A 16959-nucleotide genomic window follows, 5' to 3' on the forward strand; every position below is an offset into this window, starting at 1 on the left:
TTTTTTTCCCAAATTGACATGTTTCCATTAGGCGTATTTTACATTCGTAGTTTTAGTTTGTGCACCACTAACCTAAGCTGTCTCAGCCAAGCTAACGGGTGACGTGCAGCCAAACTGGGCGGAGCCAGGGCCTGACCTTACAGGGGTTGTAAGAAAAGCAATAGACAGCAGGCGAATCGTCAAGAAAAAGCATGTGTGATGGCATCCTAATGCCTCCCTGTGTACAGTGGGCTCTGAACCTATTCAGGTACGCACGTCCTGGTTGACCACCTACCTTTATGCCTATTTCGGGGCGAATGCGTGCTTGTGATTGGAGAGTACAACTTATAGGGTCCAGTTGTGGGTGGAGCCTGTGTGAGATAAAACCTTATTGTCTTAAATTCTCAGAACCTCAGTTCAGTCCTTAAACAAGTGAACTTTATGCAGCTAACAGGAATCTCAACACTCAACAACTCAAAAAGACAATCTTCAGCTGTATTCACTCGCCTACCCCTCACTCTTTTTTGGTGTGAAATGCAAAAGGCGGCTCACAGAACAAAAAGATCACTTCTGATTACACATATAACACAGTCATCTCATCTTGAGTCCATGACTTTGATTTGAAGGGCTGTGTATTGTTGGCTCTTGAAAGCCTCTCACTGTGAAGCTGAAGGATCTTTCAGCAGCTGTAACACTCTCTTTAGAAATAACAGGGAACGACAGAGGTGGGTAATTTGACAGGTCGTGCAGACCCTGACCATCTGAGTTTAGTATTTTTCTGTAAGCCTTCATGCTGTGAGCTGTGAGCTTCACCAAACAGTGTCCCTCTAATATATTGTGCATGCATCATATGTCTGAACTCCTTAATCCTTTGAAACTTGAGCAAATTGGCTTGATTTCTTTCAAAAACATGGCAAAAAGGCAACGGGCAATGAAAGACAAAATGACAAAATCACAAATTAGCAGGAAATTAGAATAAAGTGCATGAAAATTACCTGAAAATTAGTTTAAAAATAAGTAAATCAAATTTAAATAAACAAACATGGAGTGCCTAAAATGTATGAATAAAATGCATAATAAATCTATATCATGTTTTTGAATATGCAATTATGATCATTATGAATATAGTTTTTTCCCTAGCTTTTTAAAAATAATTTTCTAAATCTTCCAATTTCTCGCCCTTTGTGGAACATTTCTTATCAAGCTGCTCATTGCCTTTTTTCCCCTAAGATTTTGAAAGGAATTACATCATTTTCTCAGGTTTCAAAGGGTTAAGAGTCAAATCTGGAGTAGCAGTAGATGAAGAGTGCTGAGGCACTGCGGTGTTTAAGCCCTCATCTGCTGTGAAAGGCATGCAGAGGTCAGTTTAGATCAGGAAAAGAACTTCCTGCCCTGGAGAAACGCCAAGTTGTTGGAGGGCAGTCAATGAAGACCTGTTTTCGGTAAATGCTGTACACGCGGAGGAAGTCCTGTGCCTTTTATTATAACTTAAGACTCAGTGTGAGCCTGGCTGTGTGATGCTTTACACTTTTTCTGATGTGTATTTGACCTTTGGAAATATGCAGAAATAAGAAGAAAGTGAATAATAGGGCTGGGCGATACGGGCTGCAAATTACATTGCGATAATTTTTGGATTTGTCCTGATACGTAATATATGTATCAATGTTTTTAAATCTCCTCAAAAGCACCTCATTAATGCCAAAAGCTGGGAGACAGAATCGAACATTACAATTGTTTTTCTTAACAAATTCCCTCTTTGATATGACAATATTGTAGGAATGACTATAATATTAATAATATTAGATTAATTATATTTTTGAGCAATAATCATAAGTGATGTAGATAACATGGTAACTTGGTAAAGTGAAGTATAAAAAGAAGTAGAACTGTCTGATAAGTTGAGAAAAGTACATCACTTAACTGTAACCTTTAAAATCAGGGAAAAAAATACCATTATTCCATATCATGATATCACAATATCAAATATCTAAGACGATATATATACGATATACGATTATATCTCGATATGATGTTATATTTTTTATATTATAATATATGTTTATATTGCCCAGCCCTAGTCAATAATAATACCTGGCATTAATTTTGATTTTAAAAGATTTTTGGTATACGATCTCTTTTAGTCAACCCAATCACCAGAATAAATGTTTGCATTGTACGTTTCTGCAAACCACAGATTGTTATATATGTATTTATCAGGTATGTTGAAACTCTTAGTTTCTTTACATTTTTATTTTATTGTTTTGATGCTTCGTGCTTCGTTCGTGTTAGGAGCAACTCATGTTAAGCTTAAAAAAATATTGAGTTTGGCTGTGGCAAACACAGCTGGAAATGTCCTAAATATGTTAAAAAAACAAAAAAAAACAACCTGTTTTGGTTCCTACAAACATAACTGAAAATGTCCCAAACTCTCCTTAACATGTCCATTTCCGGCCACTATCTCCCACAATAAAAACATGTCAATAGCAGTGGAAGAAAACACATTTGCACTCCTCTTCTTCTTCTTTTTTTTTCAGAAACGGTACAATTTAGAGCAAAAAAAAATCCCCAGAATGCAACGAATGAATCCATTCAGACCTCCTGTCTTTTCCAATGGAGATAACTTTTCTAGGATGTCTAGATCTCTGATTATTGTCGTCTAACTCTACTCAAATGCACAGACTCATGTGATGGGATGTCTGTGAGCCAATCACAGAGTTAAACATCATATAAAAGGGACGGCAGTAGAGCCGCGCCCCTTTTTTGCAAGTATGGCAGACTGAGAAAAGGAGGAATAGTAAGGCACATTTTAATCTGTTAATCATGTTGTTGCAATAAACAGTTTGTGTTTTAAAACTCTATTTTAAAGTAAACATGAGATATTATATTACTTATACATGTCAAATTATCACATGAAAGATCTGGATTTTTCAAAAAAATCTGAAAAATCTGGTGAATGTCACCAGAAAATACTTTTTAAACAGGGAGAGACTGTTTTGATTTGATTTTTTAATGATGCAATCAGCTTTATAAGGCATCTTATTGATTATGTTCACCGAATATTAACCTCAAGAGATTTTGCAACACTGTTTTGTTGAAATACTTGATATAAAATATAAAATATTTTAAGTCATGATGACAAATACAAAACAGAATGTACATGCAATGTGTTTTAAAACATCACTTTATGGATTAATTTTAGTTCATAACCAAGTCTGCATATCCATCTGATGAAGAGCAAATGTGGTAATTGTATGTGGTAATGTGGTAATCTAGAGTGTAGACTTTTCTTTCTGCTCTTCTCATCTATTGTCTAGCTCCTAGTGTTTTTGTCATCTTGATATGTAACTTTTTATAAGTTCATAACCAGTCATGAAAATTAAATAAACTCAAGTTTTTTGTTTTGTCATTTATTGTAATTATTACAATTAGGTCATTTCTGCATTAAGATTCGTTACCCTTTGTAATGGACAGAAACAAAACCCCATAAATTATCTTAATCTTTTATTATTATTATCATTATTTTGCTTATGGTTTATGGGTGCATGCAGAGTAAAAATCCACCATTTCAGTATTTTTTGTGTTTGTAATATGTTTTGTGTTTGTAAGAAATGCAAAACTCCACTCATTTTATTCTGCTGACTGAGCTTCTCTAGTTTGCTCTTTTGTCCCAGTCAACAGCTAATCAGTAAAACCACATTAGAAACAGACTCTCTTGTCTATCCCCCCTTGATCATCCTCCTAATCTTTCTAGAGAGACGGCAGATTACCATTTTCCTCCCCCACAGCCATATGCCAAGTTATTTAACTGATGTGATGAATGTGTAAGCACCCCTCGCTCATTTGCAACTTCAATATATCGACAGGACCCATTATACCATGTGTGCTCCAGATGAGGCCGGCAGATCTCCGAAGAGGGGGAAGAGTGTGGAAATGAATGGAGGAAACGAGGTGAGTCATCTCTGAGTGACATGGCAAGCAGTCAGGCAATCAATACTCCCATTCAGTCATTGTGCACTGACTCAGCAACTACAGGCAGGAGGAGAAAGGAGAGTTTTAGGAGGAAATACACTATAAATATGTTGCAGGTTTCATAACACCATGCAGAGGAGAGCATTACTTCTCTCCTGAAAGAATAAATCCACAACCAAAATAATGTTTTTTACGTCAAGAAACAATCCAATAATCTTCATATCATCATTGTCTTCCTGTCCTCTCAGACAGAGCCTCCTGATTGTCTTTCACTCTCAAAAATATAAACCCTTCCCACCCTCCAGAAGCCCCAAACAGGAAGCACTGGTTGGCAAATGGACAGGCCCGTTTCCGTAGCGACAAGGGGAGCGTAAAAGCCCTGTCTGCTCTGGCTCACATTGTGCCTCCTTAACCGGATGAGACTGGAGGAGGGGAAGTGATGGAGGGGAGAGCAGTGGGACGGACAGGGACTTTTTATAATCTGTCCCAGAGGGAAGCAGAGAGAGCACGCGGTAGCTGTTTGCTATTTTTTTTAAATTTATCTCCAAAGACTGTGAAAGCTTTTATTGATGTTATTGATGTTGACTTTACAATTCTCCCAGGACAGTGACAGCTTAATGGAGCTTGTTGAGGTCATTTCAGCTTCAAATGGTCATCGCCTCAAACATAAGACTGTAAAACCTTGTCAGCAGTTGGTAAATGATTGTTTTAATATATATTAAAGAATTCTTTATTGCTATACCATTATAAAAGACTAAAATAAAGCCACTCACTTATAAAGCACATTATACATTAAATACAGTTGTATGCTGTCCATACAAAAAAATCATAAAATAATTTTAAAATGGGTAAAAATAAAATTCAAAATATAAGAACAGTGTAGATAAAAATAAATAAAATTTAAAAAAGCATCTGTAGGGAAATGAGCAGCAACATTAAATGACACACTGGATAAAGTGCATTAAAAACATCTGCCTTACTGCACAATCATTTAACCCCTTCAAACCTGGATCGACGAGAGAAATGCCTTTCACAAGAAATTAGTGGATTTACAAAAATATTTGGGGAAAGACATATTGTGAGACAGTGGAGAAAATCCAAGAAATATATTTAAAAAATTATTAAATTTTATAAATTATGAAACTGATTAATTATTAATGGTAAATTATTAGATAAAATATTTAAAATTATGTTATAGAAGTATTATAATTTTAAAGATATTTTTTCAGGTCATTACTTCAACTTTTTTTTTTTTTACTTCCCTCCATTTTTTTGTTTTGTTTTGTGTTTTTTCTGTGTGTTGTTTTTTAATTTTCTGGTAATTTTCTTGTATATTTAACCTGCCCAGTGGTCGTGCCATGATTGTAATGTTACGAAGGCCAGCAGCTTCAGGATAATGGATGGATTATTGAATAGGACTATCAAGCACAGGCCCAGGGGCCCGAAGTGTCAGGGGTCCCTCCTGGCCTTCTTTTGCAAATTGTTACTCAACTATTTTCATAAAAAATGCTAAATGTATGGATTAAAGTTAAGTGTTAGCCCTTTATCCTGTATATAATCTGTTCCTTTAAGCATAAAACTACAGTATATTTCTTCCAAATGGTTAACTCTCAGGCGTGTTTGTGTTTCTTCCACTAGAGGGCAATACAAACACTGTTAAACAGAGGCCGCCCACCCTCTCTCTGCTGACAATAAACTTTTGACCTACTTTCGGTGAGGAGTATGCACTGACACCATATCCCTGTTGTTCAACATCAAAAACATAATAATGCATTTCCTTGTGTCTGATTCTGGTGTTCGACTTCCCTTTTCAGTTTGAGTAATGTGACCTGGTTTTTTTTTTTGTACGTATATATGTGTTTGTGTGTGTGTTATATGTGTTTATGAGATTATTGTAGTCACTAGTTGAAATTAGAGCTGCCAATCACACATTGCAGTTTAGTGTTTATATATATCCTTTATTTAACCAGGTAAAAGACTCACTGAGATTTAAAATCTCTTTTCCAAGAGTAACCTGGCAGCTTAAAACATGGTTACAACAATAAATAGAGACAAACAAATACAACTGTCACACAATACAAAGAGGGAGCACAACCTCCAGTTAAAATGCAAAACAGAAAAATCAGATACATTAAAATGTTCATTTCTCAATTTGAGTTAACATCAGAGTAGCAGTCACATTGACCCAGAGTGCTATTTCATCGACCTTTTAAAAGTGGCTTAAATTGCCCCATAATAGTGACCAGCTCAGACAGTTTCAAGTCCATCTTTAAGTTGATAGACTGTCTGTCTGCATTTCCCATTTTAGTTTCTTAATCTCACACATGTGAATTTCACATGTTGTTGTTGTTGTTGTTGTTGTTGTTAGACTTTTGGTCAAGAACCATGAGGCAAAAGTGAAAACATTTTTTCATGCTTCCTCTAATTTCTCTAAAATTTGATGTGAAACTTTTATGTCAGCATGTTTGCTGTCTGGTTAAAGCTCCCCGTCGTCTGTCTGTCCTGCACAGCCCTGAGCGTCCCAGGTAAGACTAATTACATGTATAATGTCTAACAATCAAAAATGTGTCTTGTGGTAATTAATGTGTTGAATAATGAATCAGAAAGCTTTGAAGAGTCTCAGTTAATGTGATACTTTCTAGTCTCTGTCTACAGAGATGGACACTTTGAATTCCTTCTGTAAAACTGAGTGTTATTTTATGTTTATATCTGGTAATACATATGTTTTTCAGACTGGATCACGGGTACCCCTAGTAGGGGTACTTAAGAGTTTTGCAGGAGGTATATTAGATTTTTAAAAAGTGTCAGTTATGCATAATTTTTTAAATGAATATACTATAAGTTATATAATATTACTTAGATACTAATAAGTTTAGTAATATAATAAATGTAAATATAATCAAATGTACATGTCAGTTAAACATATACTATATTTTTTAACTTTTTTTAATATAGTTTTAGTATTCCTATGCAATTGTTAACTACTCTAAAATACACAATCAACTTTTACATTTGTTTATTGTGTGTTTCTACAAAAATTGTACTTTGCTGGTTAGGGGTATATATGGCGAAGAAAATATTTATTTTTTAAGTGCAGTGTATGTGAAGAGCATTAGAGTAAGAGAAAATGAAAAAGCAAAAGCTGTCCAAAGTACAGTACAAAAACAAGACGATTAAATTCTCATAAACTGGTAAAAACATGCAAAGTGGCTAAAAGTACACAAAAATATAGTAATTATTTTATTTTATTTTAGATATAATTTTCGGGTTTTTTCAGTGCCGTTATTTGATAGGACAGACCTAGCATGAAAGAGGGAGACAGAGAAAAGATGACATGCAGCAAAGCTGGACTCAGAACCACAGCCGCTGCAGCGAGGACACAGCCTCTGTACACCAGGCACCTGCTTTACCAACTGAGCAACCAGATACCCCTTTTATTTTATTTTATTTTTTTTTTTTTAATTTTATTTTATTTTATTTTATTTTATTTTATTTTATTTTATTTTATTTTATTTTATTTTTTTATTTTATTTTATTTTATTTTTTTTTTTTTATTTTACAAGGCTCATCTTTAAAACATATGTAAATGGCTTCAGCCTATACGTTACAGTTAAATATAGTAATTCTACAGGAGTGGCCAGTAATTTATTGCAAATGTGCAGTCAAAAATTTTTACAGTTTACAGTATATTGTTATGTTTATCAATACACAGTCTGTGTAAAGATTAAAAAAAAATCAAAAGGTTCCTTCCTGTTACAATATAACTAAATGGTTTTCAAGCACAATGGTTAAGAAAGAGCTTGCAACATATCACTGACTGATAGTATCTTACTTTAGAGAGGGAGAACAACAGTCTAATGTTCATCTCCACTTATTGCACGAGCTGTATGACCTCAGAGAAGAGTTGATGTTTAGGAGTCTGCAAATCCTGCAGTGAAGTGTATTTAAGCTGACTGTCTGGTTACACTGTCACGCTCTCTGCTCACATCAAACACCATAATGTAGGTCACATGTTGCTGTTCGTAGTTGCATTTGGTACTGTGGGTGAAAACACATGCACATTTCCTTCTGATGCGATAGAGTTCAGGTGAACCTTTGTGTGACAGTCACTGTCAGCATGTCCGCTGTGTGGTTGAAGCTCGTAGGCATCCTTTGTCTCTCCTGCACAGCCCTAAGCGGCCCAGGTAAGACAGATTACATGGATAACGCATAAGAAAAAAATGGTAATAAATGTAAATGAATTCTTAAAGCTCCAGCAAAAGGACATTAAACTGTTTTTGTTGTATCTGTCTTTGTAGAAAGCAGTGGAGTGCAATGGAGAAATTTCGGTGAAGCCATCACGATCCAGTGCAGACCCTCTGCAGCAGGTGAAGAGTACCTGGCTCTGCAGAAGGGTCTCAACGAGGAACAACGAGTTTTGTTCATAGATGGCAGCTCACGAAAATCGACCATTGCTAAAGAAATCCAAGACAGGCTTCAGGTAAATGAACGATTCCCCAATGTGGACATTCTCATCAAAAACCTGACCTCCGAGGACACTGGACCATACTGGTGCGTGTACATAAAGCTTGACGTGAAGTCCAGTAAAAAAACGTAACACGAAAGGCTCGGGGTCTGTGCTCCTGGTGGTGACAGGTGAGTCTCATCTTTTTGTGTCCATTCACATGCCAGTAAAGAATGACTATTTGCATTCAGTCCAGAGAGCGAATATAATATTGTACATATTTTACTTTACATACTACTGCAAAATGTCTGATGGACGCTAAATTGACGTATTTGATAGAAACAGTTCTGGAGGAGGTTTTCAGATCCTTTATTTAAGTAAAAGTACCAATAGCAAACTATGAAAACATTGTTACAAGTTAAAGTCCTGCATTGAAAATTTTACTCAAGTAAAATTAAGTTTTATCAGAGAGATTAATGTCAAGTTTCAAAGTAATAGTACTTGAGTAAATGTACTTAGTAACATTCCACCACTGGATTGCAATAATACCCATGCTTTCTATTAACTGTTTTTGACTCCACTATCATGACTACCTAATTTAAATAAAGGATAAATTAAAAAGTTTCACACTTAATGAAGATTTAAGTATATTTATATACAAAAAAAAAGAATTTTGTTTAAGTATATAAGTGTGAGAAAAGTATTTCTAATTTTGCTAAAGCAAAATTGTATGGGGAAATTGGAAGAACTTCATTTCATATGGAAAGTCCCTTAAGCAACGTGCAAATTAAATCTTGTTTATAGCAATAGTCAATACTTGTGACTAAATGTGGTCAACGGAGGTTCAAGTTCATCAGAGAAGTATAGTAAATCAAATTTAAATAAGAATAAGTCTTTCCCTTTTATAGCCAGAAACTGCTTGTAGTTTCAGTAGTTAACCACAAAATAAATTAATTAATTAATAATTAAAATAAGAATAATAATACATTTCTTGAATTGCAATGCAGATATGAAGGTTGTTAAACTACTAGCAAGCTACTGCAAAATGAAGTTAAACTGCTTGTTTTAAATACTGTTGTTATTCACTACTCCCCCAACACTTCCCAAAGGCAATAATATTACTGCATATCGGTGATGAAAATAGGGAAACACACAAAACTTGCACAGTTTGCTGAACACACACACTGTCCATTAATAACAGATTCATCAAAGACATGTGACCCATCCAGTGATTATCTGCTCCTGGTGACTGTTGTGATCTGTGCTGCCGTGCTGCTTGGCGTCTTCATATGCTTCCTCATATGGATCATCAAGGTACCCATGTGTGTGTGTGTGTGTGTGTGTGTGTGTGTGTGTGTGTGTGTGTGTGTGTGTGTGTGTGTGTGCGCGCGTGTGTGTGTGCGCACATTTCTTCATTCGATTGATCTCAGTTATACGACTCACAAACCCTGATGGAATCACGGGGGTTGTTTCCATTTTCCTGTTGTTGTCAACCGTCCTCGTCCAACAAACACACAGAGTTAAATGTTTGTTGTGAGAGTCACTTTTCACACTTTTCATTTTCCCTGTGAGGTATTGATTCGTCTGTGTGGTCACAGAGGCTGCAGTGTGTGTGCTTACGTTTTTATCGCGTTATACTGACAATTCTCATTTTATCTGTATCTATCTGTCTGTCCCTCTGCCTCTGTCACTGTCTCTCTGTCAGTGTCTCTGTGTCACTGTGTCACTGTGTCTCTGTGTCTTTGTGTCTCTGTCTCTGTCACTGTGTCTGTGTCTCTGTGTCTCTGTGTCTCTGTGTCACTGTCACTGTCACTGTTTGTGTCTCTGTGTCTCTGTGTCTCTGTGTCTCTTTGTCACTGTCACTGTCGTGTCACTGTCTCTCTGTCTCTTTGTCTGTGTCACTGTCTCTCTGTCTCTCTGTCACTGTCTCTGTTACTGTCTCTCTGTCTCTGTCACTGTCTCTCTGTCTCTGTCACTGTCCCTGTATCAATGTCACTGTCTCTCTGTCTTTGTCTCTTTGTCACTGTCACTGTGTCTCTGTCACTGTCTCTGTGTCTCTGTCACTGTCTCTGTGTCCATCTCTGTGTCTGTCTCTGGCGGTGTCTGCGTCTGTGTCTGTCTCTGTCACTGTCTCTCTGTCTGTGTCTGTGTGTGTCTTTTACTGTCTCTCTCTCGGTCTCTGTCTGTGTGTGTCTGTCACTGTCTCTCTGTCAGTGTCTCTGTGTCACTGTGTCTCTGTGTCTTTGTGTCTCTGTCACTGTGTCTGTGTCTCTGTGTCTCTGTCACTCACGTGTCACTGTCACTGTCTCTGTGTCACTGTCACTGTGTCTCTGTCGGTGTCTGCTCTGTGTCTCTGTGTCTCTGTCTGTCACTGTCACTGTCTGTGTCTCTGTGTGTCTTTGTCACTGTCTCTGTCTGTGTCTCTGTCTGTCTGTCTCTCTGTCTCTGTCTCTCTGTCACTGTCTCTCTGTCACTGTGTCACTGTCTCTGTCTTACTGTCTCTCTCACTGTCTCTGTCACTGTCTCTCTGTCTCTGTCACTGTCCCTGTATCAATGTCACAGTCTCTGTCTTTGTCACTGTCACTGTGTCTCTGTCACTGTCTCTGTGTCCATCTCTGTGTCTGTCTCTGGCGGTGTCTGTGTCTGTGTCTGTGTCTGTCTCTGTCACTGTCTCTCTGTCTGTGTCTGTGTGTGTCTTTTACTGTCTCTCTCTCGGTCTCTGTCTGTGTGTGTCTGTCACTGTCTCTCTGTCACTGTCTCTGTGTCACTGCCACTGTGTCTGTGTCTGTGTCTGTGTCTGTGTCTGTGTCTCTGTGTCTGTGTCTCTGTCACTGTCACTGTCACTGTCTCTGTGTCTCTGTGTCTCTGTGCCTCTGTGTCACTGTCTCTGTGTCTCTGTGTCTCTTTGTCACTGTCACTGTGTCTGTGTCACTGTCTCTCTGTCTCTGGTCTCTGTCACTGTCTCTCTGTCTCTCTGTCTCTGTCTCTCTGTCTCTCTGTCTCTCTGTCTCTGTCACTGTCTCTCTGTCTGTCACTGTCTCTCTGTCTCTGTCACTGTCTCTCTGTCTCTCTGTCTCTGTCACTGTCTCTCTGTCTGTCACTGTCTCTCTGTCTCTGTCACTGTCTCTCTGTCTCTCTGTCTCTCTGTCTCTGTCACTGTCTCTGTCTCTCACTGTCTCTCTGTCTCTGTCACTGTCTCTCTGTCTCTGTCACTGTCTCTGTCTCTGTCACTGTCTCTTTGTTGCTGTCACTGTGTCTCTGTCACTGTCTCTGTGTCCATCTCTGTGTCTGTCTCTGGCGGTGTCTGTGTCTGTGTCTGTCTCTGTCACTGTCTCTCTGTCTGTGTCTGTGTGTGTCTTTTACTGTCTCTCTCTCGGTCTCTGTCTGTGTGTGTCTGTCACTGTCTCTCTGTCACTGTCTCTGTGTCACTGCCACTGTGTCTGTGTCTGTGTCTGTGTCTGTGTCTGTGTCTCTGTCACTGTCACTGTCACTGTCTCTGTGTCTCTGTGTCTCTGTGCCTCTGTGTCACTGTCTCTGTGTCTCTGTGTCTCTTTGTCACTGTCACTGTCACTGTGTCTGTGTCACTGTCTCTCTGTCTCTGTCACTGTCTCTCTGTCTCTCACTGTCTCTCTGTCTCTGTCTGTCTCTGTCTCTGTCACTGTCTCTCTGTCTCTCTCTGTCTGTCTCTGTGTGTCTCTGTCACTGTCTCTCTGTCTGTCACTGTCTCTCTGTCTCTGTCACTGTCTCTCTGTCTGTCACTGTCTCTCTGTCTCTGTCACTGTCTCTCTGTCTCTCTGTCTCTCTGTCTCTGTCACTGTCTCTCTGTCTCTCACTGTCTCTCTGTCTCTGTCACTGTCTCTCTGTCTCTGTCACTGTCTCTCTGTCTCTGTCACTGTCTCTTTGTTGCTGTCACTGTGTCTCTGTCACTGTCTCTGTGTCCATCTCTGTGTCTGTCTCTGGCGGTGTCTGTGTCTGTGTCTGTCTCTGTCACTGTCTCTCTGTCTGTGTCTGTGTGTGTCTTTTACTGTCTCTCTCTCGGTCTCTGTCTGTGTGTGTCTGTCACTGTCTCTCTGTCAGTGTCTCTGTGTCACTGCCACTGTGTCTGTGTCTGTGTCTGTGTCTCTGTCACTGTCACTGTCTCTGTGTCTCTGTGTCTCTGTGTCTCTGTGTCTCTTTGTCACTGTCACTGTGTCTGTGTCACTGTCTCTCTGTCTCTGTCACTGTCTCTCTGTCTATCATCACTGTCTCTCTGTCTCTCACTGTCTCTCTGTCTCTGTCACTTTCTCTCTGTCTCTGTCACTGTCTCTCTGTCTCTGTCACTGTCTCTCTGTCTCTGTCACTGTCTCTTTGTTGCTGTCACTGTGTCTCTGTCACTGTCTCTGTGTCCATCTCTGTGTCTGTCTCTGTCTCTGTCTCTGTCTCTGTCACTGTCACTGTCTCTCTGTCTCTGTCTGTGTGTGTCTGTCCCTGTCTCTCTGTCTCTGTCTGTGCGTGTCTGTCTTTGTCTCCATCACTGTCTTTCTGTCTCTATGTCTGTCTGTGTCTGTGTCTCCGTCTGTCTCTCTCTGTATATACTGTATGTGTACGTATTTTTTATTTAAAAGCGTAGAATGTGTCTCTTTAAAACGTCACTTATCAATAAAAGTCATCATTTATCAAAGAAATGACGTGATAATGATAACGATGTCCGAAACAAAGCTTCGGTAAAGAGAAGTTGCAGAAAGTACGCTGAATAACAATCTTACTACTTATTGTGTCAAAATCCCAACTCCAACATGTTGACAACAATATCTGTTTCCACCAGACCAAGACTTTGTGCACCACAAAGTCGAAACCACAGCGCGTCCCCAACAATGATGTTTATGAGGACATGCGCGGCACAATCAGACGATAAAGATGACACCCTGCAAGAAAGCAACCTGAAACTCCACAGTGTCTCTGCACCACTGAGGCATATGTGATGCATGAGACGCAATTTTGCAGCTCAGCGTTTTCTGACATCTCTTCAGGCCTTGTGTGTTTGTCTGAATGAAAGACACTTAAGACAACACTGTCTATGACTTGCTACGAGGTACAAAACGAGACAGCTGATTAACAAAGTGGTACGACGTATGAAAATACTTCACACAGCTCTCTGTGAAAGAAGAGAAGCTCAGACGTCATCGTTTGTAATTTCTGTCTGTAAAGTCAGAACTGGATTTTACTCTGACATGTATTTTTGATGTAAATCTGGTTTTTTTTTAAATTCCAGTCATTTCTCATATTTTTGTACAAAATCATGATTTATTGTAAACAAAACAAAAAAAATGACAGGGTTAACTTGAATGTCTAACCACTATGTATTGTAATGTAATAAATGTAATTTCATGTCTACATAAATAAAACAATAAATTTGTGAGATAAGCAGCCATGTTGGAAATAATATACTTTTAATTTCTGTGTTTTCTTGAGGCTATTCGCTGATAAACCACCCGGTGGTTTTGTGGCATCACCATCGAGCCACTAAGAGACCAATAAATGAAAAGAAAAAAACAGCTTAACCAGAAATGATGTAAAATAGATAAGTATTTCTTTAATAAGAGGAACAGATTACTTTTTTCTTTACTTAGCAGCATAAAATCAAAGAAAGAATTGTTTAGAAGTTAGTGATCTAAATATTGAAAACCTATGCACACAGCTACAACTAATGATTATTTTTACTGTCAATTAACCTGTTGATTATTTTCTCAATTAATCGATTAGCTTGGCCTACAAATTGTCAAAAAATGGTGAAAAATAGTAGTCAGTGTTTCCCAAAGCTCCCAATGATGTCCTCAGATTTTTTTTAACACATTCACAACTCAAATAAAAAAGAAAATACTCACATTTAAGACGCTGGAATCAAAGATTGTTGACTTTTTTTTCCCTTAAGAAATTAACCAAACCCATTAATACATTTTAAAACTAGATGGCAATTAATATAATACAAACTAAACAAACATTATATTTATAATTAAAAACAATGATACAAGGCAGCTGCCCCACAGAGGTCAGGTGAAAATAAGCTCCAAAAAAAGAAAGCAAAAAATATTGTTTTCTGTAACAAACATATAATTATAATAATATCATTTTCTGCATTTTTCGGTAGATTTTTGATCATTTTGAAGTAAGTGTAAAACTAATTTTTAGGTCGTTTTCTTTGTCACCTTTGCCTAATTTCTTGCCAAGTTGGTCACTGCATTTTCTCCCATGTTTTTGTAAAGATATCACACCGATCTGTTGAGGTTTCAAGGGGTTAAATTGATTGTAAAAGGAGTCTGACGGCAGCGCAGAAAAACTGATGTCCAGCCAGGTCTTAAAGGGTTTTTACTTGAAATTCAGTGGACGGTATGGCCATGCCCATGAATAAAAGGGTGAAAGTCCGGAGTTCGTTGGATCCATCCATCTCCCCGTCCCCTCCTGCCCACCATATATGAGCTTTTTTGCTCGTTATATTACAGGAGCTGCCAGCAGTGTTACAAACTGACACCACCGTCGTGTATCATAGCGATGTAAAAGGTGCCTCTGTGTGTCCATGCCTGACATTGACATCCATTGACAAAGCGCTGGTAATTGATGTTTTACATTGTTGCCAGCTGCCTCAAAAACTGATGCATCTAGTGCGTGTCATATCGCCGCAAAAGATGCCTCTGTGTGTTGGCATCTGACGCTGACATCTCTGACAAAGCAGTGGTATTTTGGAGTTGGAGTTTTGAGTGAGAACATGCCGGGTGTATGTAGGACTGTTTTTAGGATTTGAGGACATTCAGGGCTTAGCCTGGTACTTTGTTCTCCCCTGGCACTTTTTTAAGCTCTATTTTGATGCTTTTTATTGCACTCTGGCACATTATTTACATTAAAAGTACAAAACTAATTCCCATTGTGAATCGACTCCCATTGTGAGTCAACGGGCCACCTGGCACTCTTATAACTGTTCTACAGTTTTTATAATTATTTTGAACTAGTCTGTGGTTCAGATTTTTAACTTGCTTCAGCCACATATATCCCATCTCAAATCTGTGAGTTTTTTTTAATGACAATGAAGTAATCAGTGAATTGTTTTTGATATTAAACATTCTAATGTTTTTTTTTCTTCAGTAGGTCAATGTAAATGTTGATGCACACAAGAAGAAGCAACCTTTTAAAAAACAGTACAATAATTTATGACGGGTGCCAAGTTGAGCCGAGTGTGTGTGTGTGTTCACTAAAACAAACACTGTAACTCAAGGAACAGTTCAAACAATGTAAGTCAAGACAAGCTGAATCCAAACTCGGGTCCGAGAGATACTGCATGAGTCAACCTTAAAATGTCACACAGACAAAGAAAAAAAAAAATTCTTGTGGCAGCATGCAAGACAGGCGAATGTTTACTTGTGCGGTGTGTCTGTGTGGTCACAAGCTGTGACTCTTTTTTCTTCACCAAGCAGCAAAGATGAGCCAACACAGTTAAGTGTGAAATGTGTGTTTACGCTTGTATGTAGGGTAAGTGTCAGGGTATATAGTGTTGTGGGTGTGCAGTTGCGTGTGTGTGTGTGTGTGTGTGTGTGTGTGTGTGCTTGTTAAAAGTCCAGTGAGGAATTGAAACTGTGCTTTGAGGTGAGCACAGAAACGGAAACTGAGACCCTTTTACAAGAAAAACAGCATAGGCACAATTAGAGCAGGACGCCAAGAGCATCCTTACCACAGTGTCACAGTTACTTTTTGGCTGATTTTTTTAACCCAGCAAATGTTCCATTTGTACAAATTTAGACAAAGTGCGGAAAACTCCTGATTGTGCAACTGCAGCAGTTTCCATGCTTGTCATAACTTGTAACAGGAAACTCCAAATGATAAGGTATGGCAGGACGTGAGGTACAAAAATACTGTATAACACCAGATAATAACCTACCACAGTTTTACACAGCCAATAGGTGCAATGTGTTAACAAAATCGAAGGATATGATGTTTTTACTTTGAAGCCACATGTATCAACGACCTGTCTTAACGTAACCTCTGAGACCTCAAGTCTGATATTCCACACAGGTGCTGCTAGTATTAAGGTGCTTTTGACATGTGGCTGCACACACACATCTTTTTTTAGCTGTTGCAAAATTCATCAGACGCTGTTTTCTGTAACAGATGTAAAAGCGGAAACTGTGACATTCATAGGTGCCTTTAGAAGAGTAGGTAGGTGTTGGGTGAGACAAAGTTTTTGGTTCAAAGTGCCTGGTTTCAAACTTTATCTGATTAGGATTTTCCATACAAGTCATGTAATGTTTTAAAGTGTGACAGCTCTTGGTACTTGTATCTCGCCCCTGCAGAGGTTTTCTGGTTAAGGTGTTTTAGGTGAGAGTTCTACAGATCATGCGTTTCTACAACAGGATGTGGCTATGGCCTTTAATATAAGTCAGAGGGCCATTCACACATAAAAAAAATCAGCCTCTTAAGCAAGATGTTACATAGCTCACCATAATCTGCATTTACTCTGTATAGCTTTAGTGATCATTTTTCATTATTATTACTACACATTTATCCTTCAGAGAAATTCTCTGCCTTTTAAATGAATTTTA

General features: G+C 38.3%; 2 long non-coding RNA genes across 3 annotated transcripts; both read left to right on the plus strand.

The window, feature by feature from the left end:
* The first annotated feature begins 2726 nt into the window (after positions 1-2726).
* On the plus strand, positions 2727-4456 carry LOC121956130. Its single transcript, XR_006106673.1, has 3 exons — positions 2727-2773; positions 3843-3927; positions 4197-4456. It is a non-coding gene; the product is annotated as an uncharacterized LOC121956130 (long non-coding RNA).
* Positions 4457-6457: 2001 nt separating this feature from the next.
* On the plus strand, positions 6458-13959 carry LOC121957038. Of its 2 annotated transcripts, XR_006106733.1 has the most exons (5): positions 6458-6473; positions 8029-8132; positions 8247-8583; positions 9594-9706; positions 13197-13959. It is a non-coding gene; the product is annotated as an uncharacterized LOC121957038 (long non-coding RNA). The 2 variants fall into 2 exon arrangements; XR_006106732.1 differs by lacking the exon at positions 6458-6473 and having other exon boundaries at positions 8009-8132; positions 13197-13957.
* The last annotated feature ends 3000 nt before the right edge of the window (positions 13960-16959 follow it).

This window comes from Plectropomus leopardus, chromosome 17 (assembly GCF_008729295.1).
Source record: "Plectropomus leopardus isolate mb chromosome 17, YSFRI_Pleo_2.0, whole genome shotgun sequence".
Classification (NCBI taxonomy): domain Eukaryota; kingdom Metazoa; phylum Chordata; class Actinopteri; order Perciformes; family Serranidae; genus Plectropomus; species Plectropomus leopardus.